The following is a 12106-nucleotide window of genomic DNA, read 5'->3' as shown; positions in this document are numbered from 1 at the left end:
GTGCTGGAACTTACACCATCATGTAACCCATAAAGGAAATCTCTTATTCATAAAAAGAAACAAATGTTTGCTTTTATTACTCACTGAAAAACTGAATGTCACGGTCCTGGGTCGCTGGCTCAGTGTTTTCTGTTTTGTTTTATTAATCTTTGATTTCTTGATGTGTGATGTTAGTTCTTAGGTTTTGGTTCTGTGTCCCCGCTGTTCTGTGTTGGTACTGTGCCTCTACATAAATAGCATCATAATTTCCTATTTTGTCAGCACTTCCTAGCAGTATGTAACTACACAATAAATGTCAGGGTTTGCATGTTGAGATATGAATGGAGGACCCAAGATGCAGGCACTGCTGATGTGAGTGAGCTTTATTTATGGAGAGTGACATACAAACAAAGGCGAGGGAGGCGAGAAACAAAACTAGGAAAATCTAAACTGGGAAAGCTGAGAACCAAATAAGAAACCTGGACACGAGGGAATGGAGTTAAAACACGAAGGATGACAAGCAGGAAAAACAGCATGGAGGAACACAGACGGACCAGTAACGCACACAAGAGGACGAATGCTATAAATTAGTGATGGCCCGCTTGAAGCTGAGGCTCCGGCGCGTGTGTCAAAAACACCAACACACCGCTTCAGAAGCACTCTGTCGATGCTCGATTCGTTTGGCCACAGTCACGTGATCAGTGACGTCCAATTGTGAATTCCACTCTGCAGAGTGGGCAATCATAATGAAGCAGTTCAGTTTTTTTGTAGATTCAAGCTGCTCTTCATATTTTTTTTTTTTTTTTTTTTTTTTTTTTTTTTTTTTCCGCCTGTCCCATTTGGTTCTTTAGCCGTCAGAATTGTTGTCTGAAGACCAACAAGGATACCCAATGGATTTATTTTGCCAAATGGATCTTCATGGCATTGCCGTATTGGTCCATTTGATCGACCTTTGTTTTTATTATTTATTTTATTTTCAGTTGTTACAGACGGGACAGACATGAGTGAGGGATAGGAAAGGGAGAAAGAAAGAGGAAGGAAAAGAAAAACAGAAGGGGAGAGGGACAGTGAGAAAGGGGGGAAGAAAAAATATCTCCGGGATCACCTGTTGAGAGAAAAAGAATAGAAAACAAGCAAAAAAAAAAAACAAAACAATGCAACATACTATACACAACACCATCGCATTAATCTAGCTAAGTGAAAACAGCAGTAAATACTAAATATTGAATGTTGTTGTGCAGCACGCAGGACAGACAGCGCACAATGTGCTTTGAAGTAGCAGCCAAGAAAGGTGTGATTTAAGTCTACGAATAGTGAACACCCATGTGCACACCTGTGTGGATCGGCGCGCTTGTATTCAAATGGTTTCCCCATGTAATGGTCTGCTAGAGGATGTAGAGAGCCATAGCCCCGTCCCCCAGGGCATGAAGCAGGCATGGAGGAGATCCAGGCCCCAGACATCCAGAGGCCCCAGAGTGCAAGAGCCCAAGGAGGACCACCGGAGGGGCATCCGTGCCACCTTCATGGGAAGGGCTGAGGATCCCCAGATGAGGGGTCACCCAGTAGCCACCGGGCAGAAGCTAGAGGGGGCTGCACCGGCGTGCCCGCCGGCTCTGCCGGCAGCCAGCTGTGCCAGAGTGAACCGAGCCGCAGGCACAGAGGCCGGAGGCCCGAGGGCCCCCCCGCGCCCCGGAAGAGGCCTGACCGAGCAGCAGGCGCCAGGCCCCGCCAAGTAGTCACCGGGAGTGAGCTGGTACATACCTGAGCGCCCAGCCCCGGACACCAAGAACCACCAACGCACCGACCCCTGAGGGCATCAGTCACCGGCAGGGAGTGTGGTGAGGGGAGATAGGCCTCCACACTTTGGAGGGCCTTGGAGTTCCCAGAGAGGTGGAGTCTAAGACCCGACCTGACATATAGACACAGACAAACAGGCACACACAGACACAGACATGCATTCCCACCCTCATGCACACATATACAAACACTCAGCACTCACCCAACGCAGGAATAAACGTAAATGGACATGTACACACAATCACACTCCCCAAACATACTCTATATCCCGGGTCCAGGTATCCTCACCCCCAGAGATGGAAACGGCACCCAGACCCAAGAGATGTTACCCTTCCCTCCGGGGTGGAGGCAAGCAGACCGCCCCAGGCTCCGCAGCAGCAGGGAGGCCAATCGGACAGCCAGCATCTCTTCCCAGCCCCCCCGCCCCGATGGCTAGCAGAGAACAGGGGTGTGTTAAGACCCCATACCTCCCTCCTCCCGCTCAAGTGTAGTGTTGCTGCGTGTTGCTCTAAAGTGTATTTAAAACAAGGGAGAGCATGGTGCTGCTGCCAGAGAGCAGCAGGTGTTAGCACGGCCCCTCCCGAGAACCCTCAATGTCTACATGGATTTAAAATTGAGAGGTGGGCACCGGCGCCAGAGGCAGGTTTGAATACACAGACCGTCTACTGGACGCCGTTAACGTGCCCACCCTCAAGGCCCTATATATATATATATATGTGTGTGTTATGAGAGTGTAAGTAATGTGGATGTCTAAGTTGTGAGATAAAATTGAGGCACAGGTGGCCAGAAGAGGACAGAGGGGGGGGGAATGTCTCCCCTGCACCCTGGTGACACACCCGCACCCCAAAGCCCTACCTGTGTGGGTGGGTGTGGTGGAGCGTGAAGAGGGAGGCAGACGGGGATGGGGAGGAAAAGAAGGGAGGGGAGGGTGTCCCTCCCTAGGGCCAGCTCCCCCGCTGACCCCAATATGCACCCCCGTCCTCTGGTATCCACCAAGGCAAGGGAGCCCAGGCCCATCCAGACCGGGGCCTACGGCAGCAACACCGCCAAGCCCCACAGGACCCGGGGCAGCCCACTCTACCCCACCGCAGAGGAAACTGTACCCACCCCAACATTCAATCATCTCCCAGACTACACAAGACACAGACACCCAGGTTAAGTTTATTCTCCACCTCTCCTATGTCTCTCCCCCACCTGCAGAGTGGACTCCTGCAAAGATGGAACAACCTCCCTGCCAGTTCAAGAGCCCCCCGGTTAGGCCGATGCACAAGAGGCCCCCTGCGCCAGGGCTGAGCCCCCGTGCACCCACCCGCCCACAACCTCGGCGACACACCGACGAGGACCGAAGCCCCCAAGGCCCAGCCAGAGCCCCAGCACGGAGGCGAAGCACCCCCGAACCCCAAACCCCCACGCCCGCCCCGGATCCACTCAGGGGCAGCCAGGCCACCAGGCCAGTAACCTACGTCCGCCAGCACAGACCATCCTCCAGCCCCGCTGCACGCGGCCACGAGGAGAACAACCTCTGAGAGCGACCAGAGCCACTAACCAGGTTATGAACACAACCCCCGGGTTAAGCCCTCCAGGGATAACGTCTCTAGGGGTCCTCCAGGTGCCCTAAGCCCATCCCAACCTCCACATCAACCACAATAGCCAAGGCGGGACCAAACCACGACCCCCCACCCCCGCTAGGTGATGGAGCCGATCAAAGGAGCCCAGAGGGATTGATCTAATGTGGTGGCAGAGGCTATATCGAGACTAATGTGATCTATTAGATAGTTTCTGTATTGGCTAGAATTAAGATTATTTTTATTTTTCCAGTTCATGAGGACCGTTTTCTTGGCGATGCATAGGGCAATAAAAACCATGTGGACTGTATTAATTTCTGTAGTGACATCATCCAAATTTCCCAACAAGCATACTAAAGGGGAGGTTGGAATTTTACATTTCAGACACTTTGATAAGTCCTCACATATCTCGTGCCAAAACTTCTGCACTGGTGGACAGAACCAAAGAGCGTGGATGTAACTGTCTGGTGTATTGCCTTGACAGTGTGAGCAGTTGTTGGCGGATGTAAAGCCCATCTTAAACATTCGATGACCTGTATAGTGCACTCTATGCAGTATTTTGTATTGTATTAATTGCAGATTGGGATTTTTAATAAATTTAAAGGTTTTTAAGCAAATCTGAGACCAGACGTTTTGGTCTAAGCTGACTGATAAATCTGCTTCCCACTTTGCAATAGGAAGGGATATTGATTCATCTATTTTAGAAAGTGTTCTGTATATTTTAGATAATAGTTTGGGGGATTTAAGAGTAAGAAATTGAACCACACTTGGTGGTGTTTGTAATTCAACTTGACTGAGGTTAAATTTCTTTTTTACTATGGATTTAATTTGTTGACATTCTAAAAATCTTTTCTTGTTGATCCCATATTGTGTAACTAGTCTGTCAAATGGAATAAATTCTGTTCCCTCTAATATATGTTCTAAGTATTTAATTCCTTTACAACTCCATTCTGGGAAATTAATCATATTTTTGTTTTGTAATATGTCAGGGTTATTCCAGATAGGTGTACGTTTGCATGGGATTAATGAAGACTCCGTTATTTTTAGAAACTCCCACCATGCTGACAGAGAAAAGCTGATGTTGATGCTTTTAAAGCATTCATGTCTTTTGATGTTTGAGCTAATAAATGGTAGGTCTGAAATCTCTAGATCATTGCATAGTGCCTGTTCAACATCTAGCCAGGGCTCATCTAAGAGGGTACATTTTAACCATTCTGAGATGAACTGAAGCCTGTTGGCTAAGAAGTATTGGTGAAAATTAGGCAGATCTAGTCCTCCTCTATCCTTGGTTCTTTGTAGCGTTTTTAAGCTGATGCGCGGGGGTTTATCTTTCCAAAGGAATTTAGAAATATGTGAATCCAGAGATCTGAACCAATCTTGTGATGGTTTGTTAGGGATCATTAAAAATAAGTAATTTATTTTTGGCAAGATCATCATTTTTATAGTGGCGACCCTTCCCATTAGTGATATGGGTAGAGATTTCCATCTAGTCAGATCGCCTTCTACTTTCTTTAGAAGTGGGATGTGGTTTAATTTAATTAAGTCTGAAAGCTTAGGAGAAACAATAATACCTAAATATTTAATATTTCCAGATTGTAGTGGGGCAGAAGATGAATTGTGGAAGGAGCAGTTAATGGGAAGAACTGTAGATTTTGGCCAGTTAATTGAATAGTCTGAAACTCTTGAAAACCAGTTTATTAGAGTAATTACCTCAGAGAGGTTGATTTGTGAGTTTTGCAGAAAAAGCAACACATCATCTGGATAGAGACTGATTTTATGTTCTATGTTATTACATTTTATGCCCTTAATTGTTGTAGCCTGTCTAAGTGCTGCTGCTAGAGGTTCGATAAAAATTGCAAAAAGTGAAGGGGAGAGTGGGCATCCCTGTCTGGTGCCCCTCAGGAGACAAAAGCTGGAGGATGTCTGGTCATTTGTTCTGATACGAGCTGTTGGGGAATTGTATAATATTCTTATCCAATTTATGAAAGAGTTTCCAAAACCAAATTTGTGTAAAGTTGCAAATAAAAATTTCCAGTTAACTCTGTCAAATGCTTTTTCTGCATCTAGAGATAATATTATGGTTTCAATGTTTTTATTGTATGAGTAGTCTATTAAATTAAGAAATCTACGAGTATTTGTTGAGGAGTGCCGACCTTTTATGAAACCAGTTTGGTCAGGATGAATTAAGAGGGGGGTTATTTTCTCTAATCTCTTTGAGAGAGCTTTGCAGATTATTTTAAGGTCTACATTTATAAGGGATATTGGACGATAACTTGAGGGAAATAAAGGGTCTTTTCCTGGTTTTAGCAGGAGACTAATGTTAGCAGAATTCATATTTGGTGGTAGTCTGCCATTTTTCTTGATTTCCTGCAACATTCCATGGAATACTGGTGCCAAAATTGTCCAGAATTCTTTGTAGAATTCTGCAGGAAAGCCGTCTGGACCTGGAGCTTTATTAATGGGCATACTTATCAGGGCTTCCTGGAGTTCACCTGGCGTCAGTGGCGAATCCAGTGCCATTGCTTGACTGTCTAGTAATTTTGGAAGAGTTACGTTGTCAAGAAACAAATCAATTTCATTTTTAGACGGGTTTATTTGTGGTGAATATAAAGTTTCATAGAAATCCCTAAAAATCTTGTTTATTCTTCCAGGGTCATATATTGTGTTCCCTGATAAATCTTTAGTGGCACATATAGTTGTTTTTTCTTTATTTATTTTTAACTGGTTTGCTAGAAATCGACCTGGTTTGTTACTGTGTTCAAAATTCTGCAAGCGAAGTCTTTGTACAAGGAATTGTGTTTTTCTATTAATAATTTCATTTAATTCTAGTTTTGTTTTGCATATTTTGTTCATTATTTCTTGATCTTGGTGGAACGCGTAGGCTTCTTCTAAGGATTTGATGGTTTTTTCTAATTCCTGAATATTTTTGTTTTCTTCTTTCTTTTTGTGTGATGAGAAAGAAATTATTTTACCTCTCATCACAGCTTTTCCTGCTTCCCATAGAACAGAAGCAGATGTTCCGGGAGTGTCATTAAAGTCTAAATATGAAGTCCATTCCTTTTTAAAATATTTTATAAAGTCTTCATCTTTAAGTAGTGATGTGTTAAATCTCCAGTTTTTACTTGGCGTAGTATTATTCTTGTGTATTAGGGTTAAAGATACAGGAGCATGATCGCTGACAGCTATAGGGTGAATCTCAGTGTCTGAAATGTCACTCAGCAGTGAGCTGCTGACCAAAAAATAATCCAGACGAGAGTAGGAGTGATGAACATGTGAGAAGAAAGTATATTCCTTACTGTTGGGGTGAAGGGAGCGCCATGCATCGCAAAGGCCATAGTCGCTCATATACTGTTTGATTATATTTGTGGATTGCCAATTGCGCTGAGTTCCTGTTGTGTTGAGCCTATCCATTTCTTCATTTAGTCCAAGGTTGAGGTCGCCTCCAAGAATGAGTGTGCAATCAAGGTGTTCAGAGAGTGCACTAAAAAATCCGTGGAAGAATGAGGGTTCATCAACATTTGGACCATATATACTTACAATACATAGTTTTTTGTTCAATATTGATAGTTTAATAATTAGAAATCTACCCTCTGGATCCATAACTGTATCAAGTACTGTAAAATTAACATTTTTATGTATTAAAATTGCTACTCCTCTTTGTCTAGAATTATAACAAGCTGCAAACACATTAGGAAACTCAGGTGTTTTAAGTTCGTTTAAACCTGTAACAGGTCTGTGAGTTTCTTGTAATAAAACAACATCTGCCTGTAGTTTTTTAAGCTGGTTAAATATCTTTAACCTCTTTCCTCTGGTGCCAGCCCCATTTACATTCCATGTGACAAACCTCAGCATGCCCATAATTGTGTGTGTATGTCTAATGATGTAAGCTGGGTGTTCCGTTTAGACGGGTGGAGAAAATGTGGAAACATCACTTGTTTGTAAATAGAAAGAGAAAAAAGTGTGGTGATAGGCTCCATAAGTCTGACTATGTGTGTGACTATTCACTAATATGAACAAGCGTGGCTTGCGTATGTGTCCTGTAAGTCTGTGCTTGCTGTGAGGCTGTTGTAAATGTGCTGCCGTTGAGCGTGTGTGTTTGCGTGATCGTGGTGCGAATATATGGAGAAATAGAGGGTGTTGTTTGTAGGTGAGTGGGGAAGTAGGTGATCACAGCAGTGAAAGACAAGAGAAAGAAAGAAACCACATAAAGTGTGAGCGACAACAAAAAAAAGAAAAGAAACGGAAACATTCCAATTAAAGTAATGACGGAGGGTGACGGTGTTATATCTGCTATGACATCATACTGATATTACTAGGTTCAACCCATGTTAAAGGAGAAAGTGTGAATGAATAAGAAAAGAGTGTAGCGGGTTCTTATCTGGAGTGCAGTCAATATAACCACGGTGTGGTGCCGGGGTCGCGGTAGAGCTGTCCGTCCACGTAGAGCCGGTCCACGGCGATGACAGCACGGGAGCCTTTCTGCATGAAGCTACGTCGGACTGGGAACAGGACCTTGCGTCGTTCCAGGATCTCTTTGGGGAACTGGTCGTTCACGCTGAAGTCCGTTCCTTTCAGTTCCCTGCCGCGACTCTTCACCTGTTCCTTCTGTTTAAATTGACCAAATTTGGCCACAATAGGACGTGGTCTCCCGGTCCGCGACCTCACGCCCCCCAAGCGATGCACTCTGTCGAAGGCGATGTTCTTTACGGTGTCCTCCGGCAGCTTCAGGTGGATTTTAATGAAGCTTTTCACCGTTGCCTCCGCGTCCTCTCCGGTAGATTCTGGAATACCAGAAAAAACAAGATTGTCTCTCATGCTACGAGCTTGTAGATCGATAACGGACTCTTTTATTTTTTTATTTTCAGTGTTTAGCTGGGTCACGTTATCGGCGAGAGATTTGACCGACTCCCGTAGCGTGGCATTTTCAGCGGCAAGCGTTTCCACCTGCTGCTGGCTGAATTCCAGGGATTCTCTCAGAGATTTAAATTCCCGGTGTAGAATCTCCACCAGGGACAGCCTCGCATCGAAACTGGACAATCGCTTGTCGATTGACTCCAGGATATCTGCGATGTCTTTGCCGGCAGGCGATGTTGTGCCGGGGGAGTCTGCCGGACGACATCTCTTCGATGACGGCGTCTCGGTTTTGGCCGGGGAAGATGCACTCTGGGCCTTCTTCATTACTAAATCTTGGAAGCAGCGTTCGATGTATTCTTGGAGAGCGTCTAAACTCTCCCCGTTGTCCTCCAGGGTGTTAGAGATGATAAGACAGATGTTGTTAGTTATATGACAGTTGGTTAGTTTATTTGGCAGTACTGAAGCTTAAGGAAACTTTGTTAAACTCTACGCTACCATTCGCTTTGTTTTTTCCGCCAAATCTCCGGCGTCTGACGTCACCTACAACATGGGTCGCTTACCTTACCCGTCGCTTACCTTACCCGTCACTTCCGTCCTGTCCCGTCACCCTCTAGCCTCCCTCAACCCCAACCAGTCCTCAGAGGCTGCCCCTTCCTATACCTGCTTCTACTGGAAGTTTCTTCCAGTTAAAATGGTGTTTTTCCTTCCCACAGTCACCAAGTGCTCGGTCAAAAGGGCTTGTTTTGATCATTTAGTTTTCTCTGTATTACAATAGGGCCTCCACCTTGCAGTATAAAGTGTCTTGAGGTGACTGTTGTTGTGATTAACGCTATATAAATAAACTGAAATTGAATTGAGTCAACTCTTCCTCCTGCCTCATCTCCAGCTCTGCTACTCTTCATCTGTACAGACTGTGGAAACACACAATAAATTCACCATCAACCCGCAGCTAGCGGCAACTTTTAGCATGGGATGTTTTCTCACATGAGCTGACGTTATGAACCAGTCAACACACCTTAAATATCCTTAAATATCATTATCACAGCTCTGATTGTTCAGCTTCTCCAATCTGATGACCATATTCTCTTAACCTTAAAAAGATATGTTGATATGTCCAAAAAAGATAAAGATGTGTCAGATTTAATTCCATTTCCTCACTTAAAGTGGAAAAAAGTGTCAGGGTGGGGGGACTGATTGAACTGTGATTGTGGAATTTGCCTCACACAGGTGCGTTCACTGTTGCTTGTTTGAGAATACTGCTGCATATATACAAATGCTGACTGCATAAACAAACTGTTGTACAGATATTTTTAGAATGATCTGAATATATTAAGAAAAAGACAATAAAAAACAATGACTTGCAGCATCAAGTGGACGACTTTAATCTTCTCTTGTTTACGAGTTTGGGGACAGGTGAGCAGAGGACTGACAGATGAAAAACACGAGCTTTCTCTAAGGGTGTTGCCTCTCCCTTAAAGACAGGCTGAGGAGTTCAGTTACTCAAAAGGGGCTCAGAGTAGAGCTGCTATTCCTACACGTTGAAGAGAGGCTGATGAGAAAAGGAGAAAGAGGCCCAGGGCAGACCTAGGACACTCTGGAGAGGCTATATCTCTCAGCTGGCCTGAGGATGTCTTGGTGTTATCCCAGAAGAAGTGGAGGAGGTGGCTGGGGAGAGGGAGATGTGGGCTTCTCTGCTTAGGCTGCTGCCCGGGTAAACCAGTCCTTGATAAGCAGAAGAAAATGGATGGATAACAATAATAAGCAGAAGAAGCTAAAAGACACAAATTTAAAATAAAACATTATTAGTTATGAATTGAAAGATATAATTATTCAGCTATATAATAACTCAGCTTATGAATATATATGTAGGCATTTTTTTGAAGTAAATTATCGGGCAAAAGAACTGAGTTTGTTGGCAAACAGCAGCTACATTTTCTTCTGAACTGACAGTTAGCAAGTACAGAACAAACAGAAATGCAATGAAAATATTTCTGCGGCTTTTATTAATTTCACTTATTAACCAGAAGTGCACAAAACAAACAAAAAGGCTCAATTAACAGAAGAGAGAGAAATCTAGCGAGACACACTGACTAGGACACGGCCTCAGAGGAACAAACTAGCAGTCAGCCACTTGTACGGCTGTGCAGATAAATAATTAGTTGCTTTTTTATTCCTGGGACTTCTGATCCTCTCCAAATACACAGGGAAGTACCTGATGCAGCTAGTTTTGGGTACTACCATCACCAAGCATTTAAAAAATCTATTAGAGGATAATAAAGTGTTTTCACCAACCAGAAGAAAAACATATTTTAGCGTATAAAATAGCAGTCTCTTCCAAACAAGTCCTTTAGCATGCTGATGTTAAAAAAGATCATGTAGAGTAAGACAGGCATAGAGAACAGCACTGACTGGGAGAGGCTTTGAACAGATGACATACTCAGATCAATTCAACATATAAGACTTTAACAATGCACAAGCATCTATCAAAAACCTATTTAATCTATCATCTGTGATATTATTATATACAATTATAATGTATTGTTCATCTCCCTTAAATAAACAGGCAGCCTTAAGGTATGAAATATTCATTTGTCTACTGTTTCAGTGGCTGATAGTGCCCCACAGGCCGCAATGTGAGTTTGAAGCCATTATAATCTTCAAGTTGTTTAACGATAAAAAGATTTTGAATGAAAGCCACGGAACTTCGGTAGCACAAAAAAGTCGATATTCTTTGTGTCCATATGGATCAGTCATATTACCATTATTTCCCCCTAAGGTTGCCAAAAGCACCAAGTTAATACTTGAAAAAACTGCAGCAATACACCAAAATAGAATCAATATTCTGTTTACTTGGTGACAACGCTGCTTTTAGCCTTCAATCAGAAAGCTTGAGTTGGCTAGTTTAGCATCGGGCTAACGTTTAAAGCTTTCACTTTGGGGAAGTAACTCGCATTACTGCTACTGCTGTGTAATCTTGGTTAAATTCACAGCATATTCCAGAAATTACCCTGCAATAACTAACTGTTAGAATAGCGGCACCGTATTGCATCACACTGAGTGCATTTCAATCATTTATCCCGCGAGTTTGCTAGCTATCAAAATAATAAAAACGATTTTAAAAATTAGCATGTGTAACGTCCACACTGGAGAAAATGATTTACTAGGACTTACGCAAACTCCTCCACAGTGAAAACGTACAAATCCTTCTTGCAGACTCCTTCTTGTATTTTTCGTTTTCCAGCAAACACTCATTAAAACGGCCTCCAGGCACGTTAGTGCGCTCACCCCCGACTTTTCGGGGAGGGGGGGTCACACATTGAAACAGACTGACGTGCAGAGGTACAAGGCAGCCCAGGCAGAGAAATGTTGCTTTTAGACTTTGCCATTTTATTTCTCTATCTGATAAGAAAACTATTCAATCAGATAGTTATTTGTGGTGAATGAAATACAGTTTCAAGACGTTTTAAGCACCAAATCCGAAATAGAAGCTCTACAATATATCCAAGATTTTTCAAGGATTTCAAGCACCCGTACGAAACCTGCATATGCAGTTGATGATTGTTAAAATAAAATAGAACATTTTCATCAATTTCTTGTTTACTCCGAAATCTACGACATGGCTATATACAGAAAAGCTCGACATGTTATGCAAAAGAAAAAAAAATACACGAACAAAAATTCTCGTAATTGTCAGTTTCGTAATTTCAAAATTCTCCAAAACTAACATTTTCTTTGATTGACTCATATTAAATTGCCTACGGTCAAATTTAGTGTGAACAATATTACACAAACAAACATGTGTGTGCGCCTGCGCATACATCAGAATCACTTTGATCCCTTGTGACGCGGTAGCTTTGCTTCGATCCTTCATGACGTGGTAGCTTTGCTTTGATTTAAAACCCATAATACGA

General features: G+C 43.3%; 1 long non-coding RNA gene across 1 annotated transcript in view; it reads right to left on the bottom strand.

Annotated features, from left to right (window-relative positions):
* LOC146490419 (uncharacterized) overlaps positions 1-12106 on the bottom strand; it is a 185047-nt gene that overhangs the window by 150707 nt on the left and 22234 nt on the right. The window lies entirely within an intron of this gene.

The sequence above is a fragment of the Neolamprologus multifasciatus genome, unplaced genomic scaffold (genome assembly GCF_963576455.1).
Source record: "Neolamprologus multifasciatus unplaced genomic scaffold, fNeoMul1.2 chr13_unloc_2, whole genome shotgun sequence".
In the NCBI taxonomy this organism is placed as follows: Eukaryota; Metazoa; Chordata; class Actinopteri; order Cichliformes; family Cichlidae; genus Neolamprologus; species Neolamprologus multifasciatus.
The sequence above is the reverse complement of the archived record's forward strand: the minus strand, read 5'-3'. Positions and strand labels throughout refer to the sequence as shown.